The sequence below is a fragment of the Passer montanus genome, unplaced genomic scaffold (assembly GCF_014805655.1).
Source record: "Passer montanus isolate IOZ18808 unplaced genomic scaffold, ASM1480565v1 scaffold16, whole genome shotgun sequence".
NCBI classification, from domain to species: Eukaryota; Metazoa; Chordata; class Aves; order Passeriformes; family Passeridae; genus Passer; species Passer montanus.
The window spans coordinates 4578758-4596378 of record NW_024363160.1 but is presented as its reverse complement, the minus strand read 5'-3'; the positions used below and the strand labels follow the sequence as shown (position 1 = coordinate 4596378).

Below are 17621 nucleotides of genomic sequence, written 5' to 3'. Positions count from 1 at the left end.
CTCAGCCGTGTGTGTCTGCCCAGGCACTGCCTGGGGGCACGCCGCCGCTCCCGCGCGCGCGGAAAGCGCCGCTGCCCCTCCGGGACCCCGCGCTCCCGGGCGGCCGGGCTGCGGCAGCCGCCCCCTTTATTCCCGGTGCTGTCCTCCCGGCTGGCCCGTCCCTGCCCCGCGGCCGCTGTCAGTGCCCCGGTACTCACGGTGCGGGCGCGCAGCTCCGCGGTCAGAGCGCGGCGGGCGCGCCTCCCATGGCGCGGCGTTGTGTTTTTTATTTTTTTTTCTTTTTTTTTTTCCTTTTCCCCTTTGGGTTTTGTTTTTGTTTTTGTAATGCAAACCGCAGCTATTCTCTTGTCCCAGCCTTATTGGTTTAAAAGCAACAACTGCAATGAGGCTTGAGCGGTCTGAAGTCAGCCTTCGCGCACGGGCGAAGCGCAGCCGCGGCTGCCGCGCTCCGCCGCGGAAAGTGCGCGGCCCTGGCCCCCGGCCGCCCCCTCCGCCCCCTGCCCGGCCGACAGGGCCCCCCTCCCTCGCACCTTCCTCGGCCTCAGCCCCGAAAAACTCCTGAAAATCCCTCGGGTCCCGCCTCATTTAGAAAGTTGAATTGTCCGGAGACGCGTCCCCTCTTGTAAACTGGGTTTAAACTAAAGCCGTCCTAATAGAATAACTGGAATTACACCAACATTATATCAATGAGAGAAGCTAAATAGGGATACTGCTAGAGGCTCTTAGGCATACAACCAGCGTGCACGTCCGGACATGCCGTTTTGATTGGATATGTAACAGATTTGTTCTCAAATATCTGAGATTCTTGCAACCTTGTAAAGAAAGGGTCTGCTAAAACTATTTAAGCTAGCCTTCTCCAATTTAAGGGTATTTATTAAATAAAATATCTCGAACTTTTAAAATGGTTTAAACCACTTAAACCATTAAATATCTCTATGCCTAAAAACAATTGCAAATATAGTCAAATTCGTATTTTAATTCTTACTAATCACTTACTAAAGTTTTAAAATTTGAAACGGTATAAAGACTGTTCCTACAGACCGTAAAAATGTTTCCAAAGAAGGAAGAGATGGTTGCATAGAGTTAAATTTGTGCATTAAGTAACCTTAGCTTTTACCAATCAATAGGTAATTAAGTAATTTAATTAGTAAGCCATTAAACTGAAATGGGTTTATGATGCTTTTCTATTACAGAACTTTTACTTGCTCATAATTTAAAAAAAAAACCCTAACTCTTTCAAAAATACATACATTACATTAAAAAAACATTATAACATACATAGCAACTAAATTTGACCAGCATTCTCCAGAGCATTTCCACTATGCAGACAGTATCTTTCACTTCATGTAACACTAATTTTTCTACACTGTTTTTCAGTGCGCATAATCCACATATGATGAGGAAAACAGCGTAATGATTCGCAGTACCAAAAAAGAAGTCTTAATACCACGCCAGGTCTAAAGCACCAAATTTTAAAAAACCAAAACAAAACCAAAAATCAACAACCCCCCCAACTTTATACTGTATAAACAGATTGAAACAGAACTTTTTTTCTCTTTACAAAAACCTGTGGTTATTCACTGCCAATATATCCTTACCTTCAATTAACTAATCTGTGAATGTGAAAGCAATACTTCTAGAGGAGAAATATCTTCTGGCTACTACATCCCAGTAAGTGAGACATTATTTTGCAGCAAGTACATTGGGAATACTTCAGGAAAGCAGATCGGTTTGCAAAGCTACAAGTCAACCCCGAGCTGAAAACGCACCTAGGATTTCATTTTGTTTAGCGGAGAAAAGGGATCTCGGGACAGTCACACACCATATATGGGAACCCAGGTCAAAATAAGCAGCTTTCGATTGGGCCCGTCTGCGTAGCCAGCACAAACACAATCCCATCACTTCTTCACAGTCACTAACCACGTCTCACGCCAAGAAAACTATTTATCGTGTTCTATATTAAACTGTGAACGAAATACAAATTGCTTATTATGGAGTCACGCAGTTTTGTCAGGTAAAAGTCACTGAAACCCTGAAGCACAAGGCTATGCAATCATTCTGAACTATATGCTTTTTTGGAACAGCCACGATCTTCTGGAAAAAGCTTACCACTGAATTCTTTACCAGTGTTAATAAGATCATTTTTTAAAAGCCCTACCCAATCTAATATAAAGGCACATCTTGCTTCACTGACTGTAGGAGCTGCATCTATTAAAAGAAAAATATCAGGCACAGACTTTAACAAAGCAGAAGTTCATTTTTTTCATTTTTAGAAAAACTCAAAAAATATAATATTGTTGTTGTGAGGTACAATCTAACACTGGAAAATGTAACTCAAAACCCTTTTTCAAAAACAGTGATACTTAAATGATGGTATGGAAATAAAAAAATATTTAAAAAGAAGACTGTGACTTCAATGATGCATGCAAATTTTAGCATAAATCTATTTCATTCCATTATTGAAAATAAAAACCAAAACCAAATAGCACAAATATATGAATAAATTTTAGTATTTTAAATGTAAAGGTTACTGAAACAGGCTTATGGTTGTTTAGTTTGTAGTCCCTACTGGGAGTTATATCTAAGTAATAACTTCAGGAGTGTGCCCAGTCTCTGTATTTAATTAAAGTAAGACAGATCCCCACACACACGTACAGAGCTTGATGATGTGAGGATAAACATGGGATAAATTACACAGAGGCTAAGATGATCAGAAAAAGAGTGTTGATGATGCATTGCAAGAAAAGAATCAGCTTTGAATTTTTAATCTCTTCTGTAGTATGGCATGTAGGCAGTATGGGAACTGAAGCCATATAAATGATCTAGATGGGGGATATGAGATAAAGTAGGGTCCTCTGTGTTTATACAGCCATTAAAGAGTGCCTTAAAGTTCTTTATCTGATGTCTGAAGATTGGACTTCAGATCAGTGTATATCATTACCCCATGATAGGGTCTAACCTATGAACTTATCCTACAGCTGACACCATGGACCAGATCCTCATTTGGTTTAAGCAAGTGCAGTTCTTTTTATTTCAGTAGGTAATCTAATTATGACAGCTGAGTACTGCAACGATTTGAAACCTACTTAAAAGAAGTTTGTTTACTTATCTTTTGGGGTTTGTTCTTCCCAGTAACTGCATACCAAATCAGTGCAGGGTGGGTTGTTGGTCACTGGCACCCAACATAATTTTCAAACCACAATTGCACTAACACTGGGTTTGGAACAGAGATTTCAGTGGGATTTGCATATGTTTACATCATGCCTAAATTTGTCCTGATTCTGCATTCCCATTAATGCAGCTGGCATCTCAAGAGTCCTAAAAAGTAAAGGACCAGGCCTATTACATAACATCAAATGCACAACAAGCCACTGGGTATATTATTACAACCATTACTCATGCAATATGGTTTTAACTTCATATGCAGTGTCACACACTTGTTTTAGCACGAGTAAAATGGGTCCATCTGGAGCACAACATTTACTGGGTGCTTAGGTGCCATGATTGCAGATGTTCTGGTAATTAAGAAAAATTAGATGTAAGATGGATATGGAACAGTGGGATGTTCATATGTTTGTCTCCAAGCAGGAAATACTACTGAAATATTTAATATCAGAAATAGGCCTAGGAAGACCACACTTCACTAAAGCAAAAGATGTATCCCATTGCTCCTGGGAGCCACCACCTGGCTCTTCCCATAACAACTGCAGTGTGACGTCAGAGCCCTCTGAAGCAGCAATATCCCTCCTATGCCTCCATACAAGTTTTATCTTACACATAGCAGCTGTTGCCTAGAGACATCCCTGGCTGGAACAGAAGTTTGCAGCATTTGACAGGAGCCCATATTGTCTCATGCTACTCATGTGAGCAAGAGCAGAAAGACCTTGGTAAATACAAACAGTAAAAGTAACAGAAATCAACCATTTGAAGTGTTCTGTCCAAAAACTATCAGTGAGCCTAAGAAGAACAATTTAATTATATTCTTTCAAGATATATTGGATAAAATTCATATTGAACTAAGGTTTGTGTAACGTGTTATAAGAAAAGGTATGTGCTGTTAGCCATTGTCCTTAGCCAAAACATGGATGAACTGCTGGCCCAAATTTGCTAGTTTTGCTAGTTTGCATGCAATTGTAGTTGCTTTCAATCCATCATTTCAGTATAAATTACAGAACCATTTAGTATAATTAAAAATAGGAAATAGTAATCTTTATTAATCTTAAATAGGTGCTGCTTTAGCTTTTTGAATGAATGCATAACTTATGTATGATTCTGAAATAGATGACAGCTATGACATAAAAAATGCAGAGACTGCCCAGAAGAAGCGTTCAAAGTCTAGTTTGAAGGCCAATTCCTTAGTGTATCTCAATTTTTCACTCTCCAAAGTGAAAGCATGCTCTTTTTTTCAGTAGATTTCTTGCATCTTAAAAGCATTACGTTAAACGGAGGAAAAAATAGTGTGTGCATATATATATTTTTATTTTTTTTTCTAAGCACCAGCAATGTAAGTTATATATATACTCAGTATTCTAAATGCAAAATAAAAAAGTAGTTTGTTAGTGTGAAGGACAGGTTTTCTAAATGAACTTAAATTTTAAATAGTATCTAATACTATCATTTCCCTTCAGGTATTTTTCAACACCCTACACTACTTGTCTCTTCTAGAAATCTCAGGAAAAATACTGAAAATCTTTGTTCTCCAGATCATTGGAAGTAGATATTCTACCCAAAAGTGATGGCTTTTCCCTAAAGACCGAGACACCAGGTCTGTGACATCCTGAGGGCAGAGCTCTGAGATCTATTCCAGGTTTAAGAGTAAAGTAGCTTTTCCAACTACAACAGTCCAAGAGTCTTCATTTTAGTAATGTCTTAGCCATTAAATAGAGCTATAGAAAATTGCCTTCCATTTTCCAATAAAGTTCCAGAGTTTTACAGGGGATTTTTAATACTGTCTGCAGTACCTAAGAAACCAGTGGAGCGTTACTTTTATTTGTTGCACAAAAACTTCTGCTCAAAAGATATATAAGCATGTAACTATTTATAAAATAAGTCTATTTTATAAATAGTTACATGTTTATATATCTTTTGAAGACAATAAAGATGTATCTGAAGAAAGTTATTTGAAAAATTATCAGTTTACAAGATAGGGGGTGAAATGAAAGGAGTAAATTGCAAGCTGTGAGGTTCCTTAAGAAACAGCTAATTTTTCTAATTGACATTCAGGCTTTTGCTGCAGCTCAGCATGGAAACATAACTGCCTAAACTTTGAAAATAATCACCCTTCATTGTGATATGTGAATAATAATTTGTTTGTAAAAATGAACAAGTCAAATCAAATGCACCACTGATGATGAGAAGCAGCTTGCTAGCATCCTAAGGGTGATAAAAGCTATAATCAGTAGTTCCTCGGAAGACTGGGCTGCAGGAAGAGCACACTACAAATGAGAGATTACCAGTGAGCTGACAAAATAATCAAGTCCTGTTGTTCTGCAAAGACTATAAAACACATCATTTCACATACATGCCATTTTTCCATAGTTCATCCTCCCACGACTGCTTAGGCCTTCCTCATCTTTCATTTAGTGCTACAGGAATAAAGGTAGAACTTACAAACCATTGCACATTTTTTTTCACAGCAATAACTTACATTTTCGCCAGTGATATACAGTGCCCTGTATGACATGAGTCAGCTCAGTAATACTAGATTGTCTTTTTTCTAACTTTTTCCCATTAACATGAACAAAAGCAGTTTCTCAGCACCTTCTGTAAGGTGAAAAAGAAGATGGAAAGTTCCTCTTTGTTTTTCTACTCTGAATTAAAGTCCTACTCAGAATACTCTGCTAGGAAAAGATGTTTGTTCTCTAACCACAGAAACAATAGGGTTTTTTTGTTGTAAATTCCATTTTGTTATTATTTCCTAAATGCAATTTTATTCTGGAGTGTCATTCATGTCACTGTTCAACAGTAGATGGAGCAGTGGATCATTACTGTATTTTAGTTATTTGTGCCAATTATTACATAATTTTTCAGCTACTGACATACAAGTTTGCACAAAAGAACCAAAAAATATTATATAGAGAAAATAATTATTGATTAAATAATTTTGAATTAGAAAGAATATTGAAAGAACATCAACCCAGTCTCCCTTTGACAAATTTTTAAGACAAACCTGCATTTATGACTAATATAAGTGACTCATAAATACACATTCAAATTACAAACCTTGCATTAGATTAAATTATTACATACACATTATTAAATACACATCCTTAACTTCAAAACATTCAGTCACACAAATTTTTCTTTTGGTGATCTGAATATCTTCTAAAAGTGACATGCATTAATATTTCCCACTGTGGGCCTTGTAATGAAAAGAACAAAGTGAAGGTCTAAGTTTAAATAGTCCTGTGATTTATTTCATACTTGCAACAATATTTTTCCCAGAAATTGTTTTAGGTAATTTAACACAATAAATACTTCTAAACCTTACAGTAATTATATCATGATCATCATTTGTTCAGCAGAAGCTAAATTCTCACCTATGCGTAGTCATCTAAAATTAAGGATTTAGTTAAAGGTGATCATCCAAACCCTCATCTGCAGGGGAGAGAGAAACACTTCCAGTCAATGCAGGGGACCCAATTTTGAGGTGTCCCCTCCCTGTGGACACAGATGATGGACTTAGGCCATTCTCAGGTTATGGTGGCTACAGCTGCCCCAAGAATTCAGACTTTGTCAAACCCAACCCAACCCAATTCTAATTTCCCTTAGAATCAATTGGGTCTCAATAGTAATTGTATTCACAGAAGTTTCAAAATAAAGCATTCAGCTCTATTTTGAAACTTCATATAATTACTGACTCAGACTGCCAATATTTGTTGTTACAAATCAAGGCCAAAGGAAAACTTCTCAGATGGCTTCAAAGACCCAGTTCTCATCTCCAAGCCCAGCTCCCTCCCCCGCTTCCTTCCAGCAGCATTAACTTTTTCTCTGCAATCTCACAAAAAGGAAAAAGAGTAACCTCTAAAGCTGTTTTAGACTGAAGGTCAGAATTCAAAGGATTGGTAACTTTATCCACGGAGCCTTGCAATCACATTGCTATTGGAAACACACCCAGAAGCACCAGCACTCGAGATGTTTTTATTAAGCAATGTCAATAGGTACGAAATTTGAAGGTTGGTTTGTTGGGGTTTTTTTCCATAGCGTAAGGTTTATCAAGACTCATATTTGCAAGAGATCAAATTGCTTTCTGCCACTGAATTTTAGTTTAACGTTCTCTCAGGTAAGGAAACTGGGCTCTGTGTTACATGCTAATGAAAACAGCAGCTTTGGTTTGTTTATCTAAATACTTAAAGAGAGGCACCTCTTGCAGCCAAAATGTAAACAAAGCTTAAACTCTTTTTACTGCTTGGACACTTCCAGGCTATTAATACGGATTTTCTTTTTTTAAATTAATGGCATTATACAGCCTTTCTACATATCTATCCTGCTTTAAAATACATCCTTCTGAAGAAATATTTAATTCTTAAACCAATTATTCATAATTACACTTTGAGCTCACAAACACAAGATGACAGATCCCTTTCAAACCTGGGCTCAAGGGGGGAAAAAAAGTCACAGACAACAGTCAGAAATTTTGTCCCTAAAAACCTGTCACTAATTAAGAGGGAAATAAGTTAAAACAAAAATTTCAAGTGAGTTTCACAAGAATGAAGAGCAAGCAAAGTTGTGATTCCAGTATCTAAAAAAACCAAATCCTATACCTTGCCCCTCTGTCTTGTATCACATCTGCATGCCCAAAAGAGCAAAGCATTCATATCCACCCAAGCTATTCCCCTGAGGAAGTTCTGAAAACGTATCTTTAGAGATGCATTGCCTTGCACAATACAGGAACCTCCATACACAACCACCTCCATCAAACAGTGTTGCTAAATTAGGCCCAGGCAAACAAAATGCATCTTGTACTGGATGCCAGTTCATGAGCTGAGAGATACAGCATGGGTGCTGCACACTGGGCAGAGGCAGAATGCTTCTTGCAGTGGTACCAGAAAAATGCAGTATCATAAGAAGAACAGGACACAGAGCTGCACACAACAGCAGACAAATGCATGAAGAACTTGAAGCAAACTTGAGTAACCTGGTTTTAACTCTTATAATTTGATTTTTAAAAAATTGCAATCTGTCTGCTATCAGTATAAGGAATGTGTTGAGTGCAACTCAGAAATGCTTATTTGTCTTTGCCACAGTAATTACAAGCAGGATATTTTTTGTAACCAGGCTGATTTTTAATAGCTCTTTTGGAAAGCACAAAAGCCTAAATTAGAGACACCTTGGAAAATTTATTAGCTTTAGAAGCCTGGAAATGCATTAGTTTGAAATATATTCCACCAATGTGGAATATATCTGCACTGCAGATGGCTGGTTATAGAAAAAAAAACCAAAACAAAACAAAAAAAAACAAACCAGAATTAAACTTTTGGAGACTTAATGCTGCATGTGATACCTTATAGTGCTTGGGACACAAAGGCTGCATTGCCCTGGTGAGGACACCTCCTGCTCCACCAAACCCCAATGGGCTTTGGTCATACACTAAAGCATCCCCAGCCCCTGCAGCCACTGATGAAGTGCTTACCCACCCCTCAAACCTCCAGAATGAAGGCTTCCCTTCCTGAAGTTTAATCTGTGTCTAGAATGGTTTTGAATTCAGAAATAGTGTCAGAAACTGTGTGGTGGTCTCAGGAGCACTTGAAAATGGGAAATCCAAGGGATGGAGAGTGGCTGCCCCTCGGTTTGCTCTTGTTCCTCTGTGAAACCCCAAAAAAGCTACCACAAAGCAGCAATGATAGCCCTAGAGTGCATTTCTCTTCTGTAATCTCATTTCTCATAAAATACTCATTGTTTTCAGCTGTTTGTTTGTTTGTTTGTTTTAAATGAGAAAACACTCAATATCTTCACCTTCAAAATAGCACAAAATATTGTGTATGCATCTCTAAAGCTTGAATTAAAACAGAATCAACGTCACAGTAATTGGCCTCAGGCAAATGTGGAATACCAAGCACAGCAGGAGGCTTATACAAATCCTTCTCTACTAGCTGATGAATTACAGGATTTGCCTCTTGTTTTTCTGGTAAGTAAGTATATAATAGTATATAGTTATGCAGCACATGCACTAATGGAGCAACTTTTAGGTCAACTGTTTTTTACATCAATGTAATATGGGGTTGCCTAAATTTTTTTTGCCATCTGATGAATGTGCAGTATGAAAAGCATTTGAGCAGGTCCTACATTACAAGGTTACTGTCAACAAGTGTTTTGGGCTACCTCAGCCCAGGGCTACCACTGCCCTGCAGTCCAGTCCAAAGGTGGACTGTGGTACCCATCAGTTGTCCTTCTGACCTCAAGAGAAGAAACTTGTACTGCTGGCTGGAGTCCATCCTCACAGTCCACATTGCTGGAAACAGGTCTAGTTATCTCATCACGTTTGGGTGCACTGAAGATTACCTAGACACCAGTTCGTCAAAATTTGAATGGGTAAAATAAAATGACTTGAAATGAATGGCAGTGAGAAAATAGCTGTGAGTTAATATGCAATAAAAACGTTTCCTATTATTTTAGTAAGAGAAGTGGACTTTAGAGCCTGAATAAGAGGTTTGAAGACTTCTGTTTACATTTGGTTTAGAAACTCACGACTATGAATAAAAACCCAATAAATCACAGAGATTTAAGAGATTGATTTGAGACACTGATTTGTCAAATCTTTACAGTCACCTGAGCTTGCTTTTAACTTTGCAAGACATAAGTTTCTCTGGTTTAATAAAACTGCACTGCACAGCTTAGGGATACCTGCCGAATTTCCAACTTCAGCGCTGTTTCAGCAAGTGTAGCTTTTCTCTTGCTAGAAAGATCCATGGATCATACCAATAAATCTTCTCTCAAATAGCTGAGAACTGGTAGCAATGCAAAGTATTTGCAATCAGAAAGCAGTGATGTCATCTAAGAGTCAATAAACATGAAAGTACACAGGCAGACATTGGTGGAAATGTGATAACCTAATATTTAACAAAAATAGTGATACCCAAACTTCATAAGATTTCCACATAGGTGTCATGTGCTCAGGGGAGTGACAGTTAATATCATCTTTAGCACATGACAATGTGTTTCTCTCCTTCCATCCCAGAAGAACTAATAAGCCACAGCATCCTTCCCCACCTAACATCAAATGCCATGCTATCCAAATTAACATCTCTGTAGGTTTGGTTATACTGAAAGAAGTAAATCCAGTAAATTTTCATCACTTGTATTGGTCTTGGATTAGCTCCATTATTTGAAAATACAAAAAAATGGTACATCTGAAATGTGCAAATAGATTCACAAAATAGAAATAAAAAATAAAAAAAAAAAAAAGAAATCCTGACTTCCTCCAAGCCTACAAAATAGAAATAAAAAAAAAAGAAAAAAAGAAAAAAATGAAATCCTGACTTCCTCCAAGCCAAAAAAACATAAATAATGATTTATCATTTAAAATTTGTTTGGTTTTCTCACCTGCCTGAAATTACAAGTCTAACTTCATTAGCTGAATACTGCTAAATGCATTCCAATCATCTTTTCATAACTGAACCCTGAAAGACTGTTTCATTTCCTCACTGTTGATCACCTTATCTTATTATTTCTCCATTTACATAATTCCTTGCTAGCTCTGGAAATTACTTTGCAGAGAACATTTATCACAGGAGTCAATGCATTGTCCAACACGCCGGTGTCTCGCCCCTAAGCTCGTTACAAATGCCTTCTTAGGAGTTTGTTCTCCCACGCAGGGGTGACTGCCTATGGCATGTCAGATGCTTACTTCGCCCTTCTTGACTCTGCAGATATGAGAAAGAAGTGGATGTATTTATTAGATAATTTCTGTGTTCACTCTGTCACCTCTCTTTACCTGAACCCCTGAAGCAGGGATGACTGATATTCTGAATTACACTGGCAGTGTGGACACTGCTGTGGCACCATAAGCTGGGTGGCTCAAGGTTTTGCTCTCCATTTCTTCATGAGCTGCCAGCAACAGCTGACGATGCCCACATTCACCTTGCACAATTTTCCAGCTCTCAAAATTTACTGTTTCATTACTCAATTTATACAGTTTGCCTTTCTTTACACAAGCCTGTTAAAATTTCTTTTTCTGGGAGAATACCCACACATATTTGCCAGGGGAATTTATTATCTCAGATATTCTATAGGATCAAGAAGGTGTTTGTATTTTGTTTGTAGGGGATCTCTCTCTCTGATACTGATTTGTTGCGTATTCCTCCTTACTCCTCTAACCGTTCCTACAGCACATCTTGCTAGGAAGGGTGTGAGACTCTTGGTCCTGCTGGAGATGTGATTGTTTCTTTGTTGAGTTTGGGGTCTTGGGAAGGAATTTTGCTGCTTCACAATGTCAGCAGATGAGGATCTTTTGGTTAAAGCTGTGTTATACAGAGAGAAAGAAAAACATTTCTCTGATCTTTTGCATCCAGCATTCAGTCTATAGGGCAGGGAAGTTAAGATGAACTGACAGAGCCCATGACAGACTAATTGGTGATGGAATTATTTGGCGGAAGATTGCTGCTTGGTTTGACAAGGCTTCAAAATGTGAAAACCACTTGGTAGACAGGGAAAGCTGCAGAATGCCTACTTTTCATGCCAGGCTTTTTAAGGGCTATATTGATTCAGAATTATTCTCATTTTATAGGCATTGTCATTTTTTGACCTGCTGCATCTGTCCTGGAAAAGCCAAGGTGGTACAGCAATGTAGTAACAGCTGAAATTAGTTCTGTAGCTCTTGGGTTTTGGAGGGGATGCAGACACCATATGACATTTGTTGTCAGACATAACCACTTCATCTTTCATTCTTTCCCTGAGCTGAACTGACAATCAGAAACCATGAGCTTTGCTTTGGATTTATGATGTTGAATGAAAGCCCAGTGGATAATAAAGTTAACACCATTCATGACTTAATTAATGATAAGCACCATGTGTCTTTTACTAAGCCAGCAGTAACTGGACATAGGACACAGTGGATAGATGGGTTGTGAAGCAAAGGCAGAAGCCTTTTCCTTTTACCTCCTACACCTTCCTCATATCATCCTGCAGTGCAGCTACAGTCTTCAGAGTACAAAGAATTAGTTTAACCCAATATTGAGATCAAATTAAGACTCTGGATACATTACCAGAAGGTTGTTTGATACGTGGTGATCTGATTGACATAAGTATGTCCTCTAGAGTGATGCAATAATCTGTATTTTTGGGTGTTTTATACATACATGGGAGTAAATATTTTAAATATGTTTTCTAAATGTGCAAGCAAGTTTAGTGACTTCATTTAAAAGTAAATTAAAAAATATTTCCATTCTAAATAATTGCTGAAAGAGTTTTGTGTTTAGCTACTTCATTCATATGTATTTTTTATTTCTGGAGAAAAGTGGTGTTTATGTCAATAATTAAAAACAAGTAAAGTTATGTGATCACTTTTTATTTACACAGGCTTTTGCTTCATTGCCTGCATATTATTCTGATTGCATAAAAACACACAGGGAAGTTTTCAAAGTGATGCATAGAGACTACACTATGCAGTTCCTATTAATTTGAGTAAGTCACATGGTTATGTTCTCACACTCTAATTTGAAAATTTCCCTCCTGCTTTCCACCATCTAAAATAACTCTCTAATTCCGGGTATGCACTGTCTGCATCTCCCACTCTGCAATCTATAAATACAGAAGGAACATAGAGTCTTTTCATACAGACACTACAGGATGCTCCATTAGCATTTTATACTCAGAAGAAAAAGTCTCCAGCCTAATGAGAGTTACTCTATTCCTCATGCTGCTCCTAATCCTCAACTCTAAGGATATTTCCATTAATATTTTTGCTGAAATGCCTTTTAGATGCATAGAGTATCAGCATCCTGGGAACTTCTAAAATAATTAGAAGTACAATTACAAAAAAAAAAAAAAAGGATCAAAAGAACCACTAAAACTAGAGTAAGAGATAATCAACCTTGTAACCCATCAAGCAGTCCGAGAAATTGTGCTTTGACATTCCAGAAGCTAATGACAGCACATATAAATGAAAGATTTTTGCATTTGACTATATTTGAACTTTCCCCACAATGTGCCAGGAAGGTCAGCCAGGGTATTTTAGAGCAAGGCTGTGAGTAGAGAGAATTACAGGCTTAGAGTTACTTACAGGGCCTTGCCAGAGATTCCCTCTGTTTTATAGCTCACAGGCTTCAATTTTCACAGTTGCTGCTTCTAACCAGTTTTTTTACATCTCCTGAAAACCAGGAGTGGGGGAAGGGAGAGAGGGCATTTTTCCCCACACAGATAACTTCAAGAGGTCCACTGCTCATGGAGGCAGAGGCAGGAACATAGGCAGGCAGGGGGAGGACAGCTGGCTCAGAGAAGTGCTTTGAACCAGGCTGAGATCTAGTGGTGGAGCAGCTGCTATGGGTTTGGAGCTTCCATGTTGGGAAACTCAAAGAGAAGATCATGGGGTGGCTTAAGAGAAGGAAATCAAGTGGCAGGGAAGAAGGAGAGGTGTGCTGATGAGATTGGTGTAGTTCTGGAGAGGAAAGGGTCTGGCTTTTGGGATGCAAGTTGCTTAAAAGTGAATTCTCCAGGTTTGGAAGTCCTGAAGATGTAATGGCTTGGGGTTGACACAGCCCAGCCAGGTACCTCTTACCAACACCCCAGTCTGGGGAGAGGGACACACAAGGGGTTGTGACACCAACAGCATATTTAGGACCAAAAGGCAGCTTGCCTGCATTGGAGACCAGCATGCAGTACACAGCAGCCCTATCCTAGAGCTCCACAGATGTCCACCCAAAGGTACATGTGTGATTAGCCTCTCATCAGCCAAGCACACCTCCACACATTCTCCACAATCCATCTTTGTGTTTTCCTAAAGCTTAAAGGAATGTGACACGCGTGAGGCTGGCTAGCTTTCCATCAGACTGGATTGAGACTTCCAAAGAAATTGAAAAGTTATTATTAAGAGACATGCAGCTAGACAGACATACAAAGAATGTGGTTGCAAAAGCCTTCTTGCTTTAGGAAACCAGGTTATAACAAGAAACTGCCTGATGTCCATTTACAGTTCAGTTCAGCTATTTTAATGAAATCTTTGATTTTCCTACCAGAGCAACTTAATTTTACATAGCAAGACAGTTCCCCAGGGGGTAAGAACTGTCAGCTGTCACACAAAAGTCCCTACCAACAAAAGCAAAACTGTACCTCAAGAAATCAGGCTCATCCTATCAAGATGCTGAAGGACGGAAAACAACACTACAGACAAAAAGCCCTTCCCTGGTTTCATTGTGCATTGCTTCCTTTCGGAGACTAGCTATGGCTCCAATCAAGAAGTCACTTTTAATTTATATTATAGATTGTTTGAATTTTTTCAATCTCAGACCTGATGTCCAGTTAACAGCTGGACTGTCTTCTCTCATATGTGGGTCATATTGATTTTCTCCTCTTCACCACGTAGCTGCAGATGATAAGCAAGAGTGATGTCAATGAAAAGCATCTTTCTTAACCCATCCCTTCAGTCTACTTTGATGGACACCAAAAAATAAAATCAAAGGCACCATAGCAATTGAGGGAATGATGAGACCACCAGAAAAGAACTAAAAGAACTACAAGCCAACAACAATGGACACCATGTATTAGCTCAGGAATAATCTGATTTTCCACCAAGCAGGTCTTGAAATGGATTTGTTTGGCCTACTGGAATGCCTGAGGCTTGTTTCAAAGCAAAAGGGAAGACTGTTGGCAACCTCAGGGCCTAAAATGGTGGGAAAAAAGCTTTGCATTAGGGAGAGGTGAAGCAAGAGTCTTTTGTCCTCACTTAACGACCTGATGCCTTGATGATTTCCAGCTAGATTTATCTGATTTGGGAAAATTATCAATGCTCTTCAAAAAAGGATTTTTTTTCCTGAAACAAGCAAGTCTCAAATCAGGAATCTCTTCGCCTAAACCAAATGAAGTCTCCCCTATCAAAAAATATTTTAAAAGCTGTAAAAATAAAGAAGCTGAAAAGTCTTTGCATTTAGAATGTCCTAAAAATTTACTGTATCCTGCAATTTTCTGAAAATCCATGTTTCCCTCTGGTTTTAACAAGGTTTTCCTTTTCAATATAATTTCCCTCATACAACATTATTTTTACTACTGTCTTAACTCCTCTTCAGAAACCTGTTTCTAGTAAAACAGTAATGGAAGGGGAAAGCACTAAACAAGCAACAAAGGTGAAAATTTACTCTAAGTAATACTTGTATTAAACTCACATCTTTTTTTAAACATTTTAAAATTATATTAATTCAGAACCATACTAAATTGATTCTGTCCTTTATTAATAAAGTCAAGTGCCCAAATATTATAACCAACTAGTCTCAACCATGTCATGTGTTTTCACCATCAGTGTTAAAAATAAAGCTCAAAAACTGAACACAGCTGAAATCAGTAGATTTTAAAGATGCTAATACCTATGCATTGTTTTATTAATTGTGGTCTTTATTAAATGCAAAAGATAATGGATTTTGAAGAAAGTTGTCTTTAGCAAGATGTACATAAAAAGCCTGCCTACAAGATTTTCATACCAATGATGAATTCATCACTGAAATTCCAATTTTCCTCATATTATGCCTTTGCTCAAGTAAAACTGCCAAAACTTGTATCCAAAGTATTGAGAAGATGTATCAAAAAGCCCTGCTCCACAACATAAGCTCATTTTAGGGCTTGCATAATGCTTCAGCCTTTGAAGCTCTTAGAAAGCTCACTTTTTTCACCTGAAAATAAAAGGTATCATCACATGTAAAAGGAAGAGAGGAGTATGTGGAGAGTTGTAACCACAATCAATTTGCAAACACAGAAACTTTCATGCAATATAGGTGTAAAAATTGCATACACCTACCAGTACATCTGGCCTGACTGGATAGCTATAATTTAAGCAGGTGGCTGACAGATGTCATATCTCAAGCATGCCTTTTCATGTTCATTTTTATTTTAATCTCATTTTCATGTCGCAACTATGCATTTAAAATTATTTGCTAACATATTGTAGTGTGTAGTGTACACAATCCTTGAAGGAGATTTCAAAGTAGAGTTCAAAGCTGCCAATTGATTATACAGTGGGAAAAATGAGAATAACCACTGCCAATTTACCAGCCCCCAACACAGACAAAGATGGGCTGTTCCACAGCTAACTTCAGCAACAAGGTTTCAGAACACAAAATACAGAAATCTTTGCCAAAGTTAAAATGAAATTTTTGCTGCAACTTGCTGAAAAATATATTAAAATGCTGCTTTAGGCTGAGAAGACATGAATGCAACTCACCCTTTCTCTATTCAAGGATTTGCAGATGGTAATCTCATTGTACTGTAAAGATGCAAGGGTTTTCCTGTAGACACTATTTTTAAGCTTCATTCAGAGGTTTGGTTCTGCAGAGGAAGTGTCAGAAACCAAAAATTACCAGTTATGGTACCATCACTTGCTTCATATAAGATCTTGGTTCTTTAACAGAAGAAATAACTTCTGTGTAACTACATCCCAATCTTACAAGGACCATATCTATCCAAGTGGGAGACGAGTGGTTATTCTGGAAAATATGAGCTAAATTCTCGGCTCTCGGTATGCGAAAGCAGCATACCAAAAAGCAAACTTAAGTTCTGAATATCATCTGGAAAGTTGTCCTAATGAATGTAATCTCCCTCACAGGAATAAAGCCATTCTATCAAACCCACCAGGGTACACTGAGATTTAATTAACTGTCCTGACTTTCAGGAAGAAAGTACCAAATAATAACAACAGGTGACATTGATAAAGTCTTAAATACAAAACACGACTGTTTTGCCAAATACAAGCAATACTCTTTTGTTTTTATTAACAGATGCATCATGTCTCATTCCTTCAAGATGAGGACTGAAATGCTCTATAATAATTTGTGTGAACGTTGGGGCACATTTACTTAAATCCTCTAAAATATGCAGTCTATTTGGCCAGTGAATTTCAAAGTTAATGAAGCAAACATCCTCTTACACGCATAAGTGAGGAAAAAAAGGAAATAAATCTTTCTTTTTGACCCCCATTCAAATCTGAACATGAAACACGAGCACTTTTACAGCAAGGCAGAATTTTGCAATGTATTAAAAGCATATGCTAAAGCCTTCTGCTACTAAAAAGCCTCTTGCTCCTCACTTTATCACTGCACTTCATATGTCACCTCGCAGGTGTCCATGAGCTTTTATACACACACAGTTTCTAAATGGGAAAAAAGAAGAATCAACTAAAAGCAATCTTAGGATGACTTTGCGATTTATAAAAGAAAGCTCTTTGAAATGCTGCCCTGAGCCACACAGAACTCCAGTTGAATAATTAATTACATATTGACAAGGTCTTATAAAAGAAAAGCTTAGAGCTGTATTGACATTTATATCTTTTTCTTAAATTCATTAGAAAGTGTCATTCTGCTTGAAACAATTATTGGTAGCTTACAGTTTTTGCCTTCATATCCAAATGCTTATCAAGAAGATATGTGACTGACGATGTTTTATGGATATATGACTTAACAAGTTGCCTAAAATCTAATTTTTAT

The 17621-nt window shown here is 37.9% G+C and overlaps 1 protein-coding gene across 16 annotated transcripts in view; it reads right to left on the bottom strand.

The window, feature by feature from the left end:
• EYA1 (EYA transcriptional coactivator and phosphatase 1) overlaps positions 1-17621 on the bottom strand; it is a 147486-nt gene that overhangs the window by 91359 nt on the left and 38506 nt on the right. The window contains exon 1 of one of the 16 annotated variants that reach the window (XM_039702908.1): positions 1599-1763. The exons of 13 other annotated variants lie outside the window; for them this stretch is intronic. The gene's annotated coding sequence lies outside the window, so the exon portion shown is untranslated. Of the gene's footprint in view, positions 1-197; positions 249-530; positions 1146-1598; positions 1764-17621 lie in introns of those variants that run through there. 2 more of the 16 variants (XM_039702910.1, XM_039702909.1) reach the window with 2 other exon arrangements.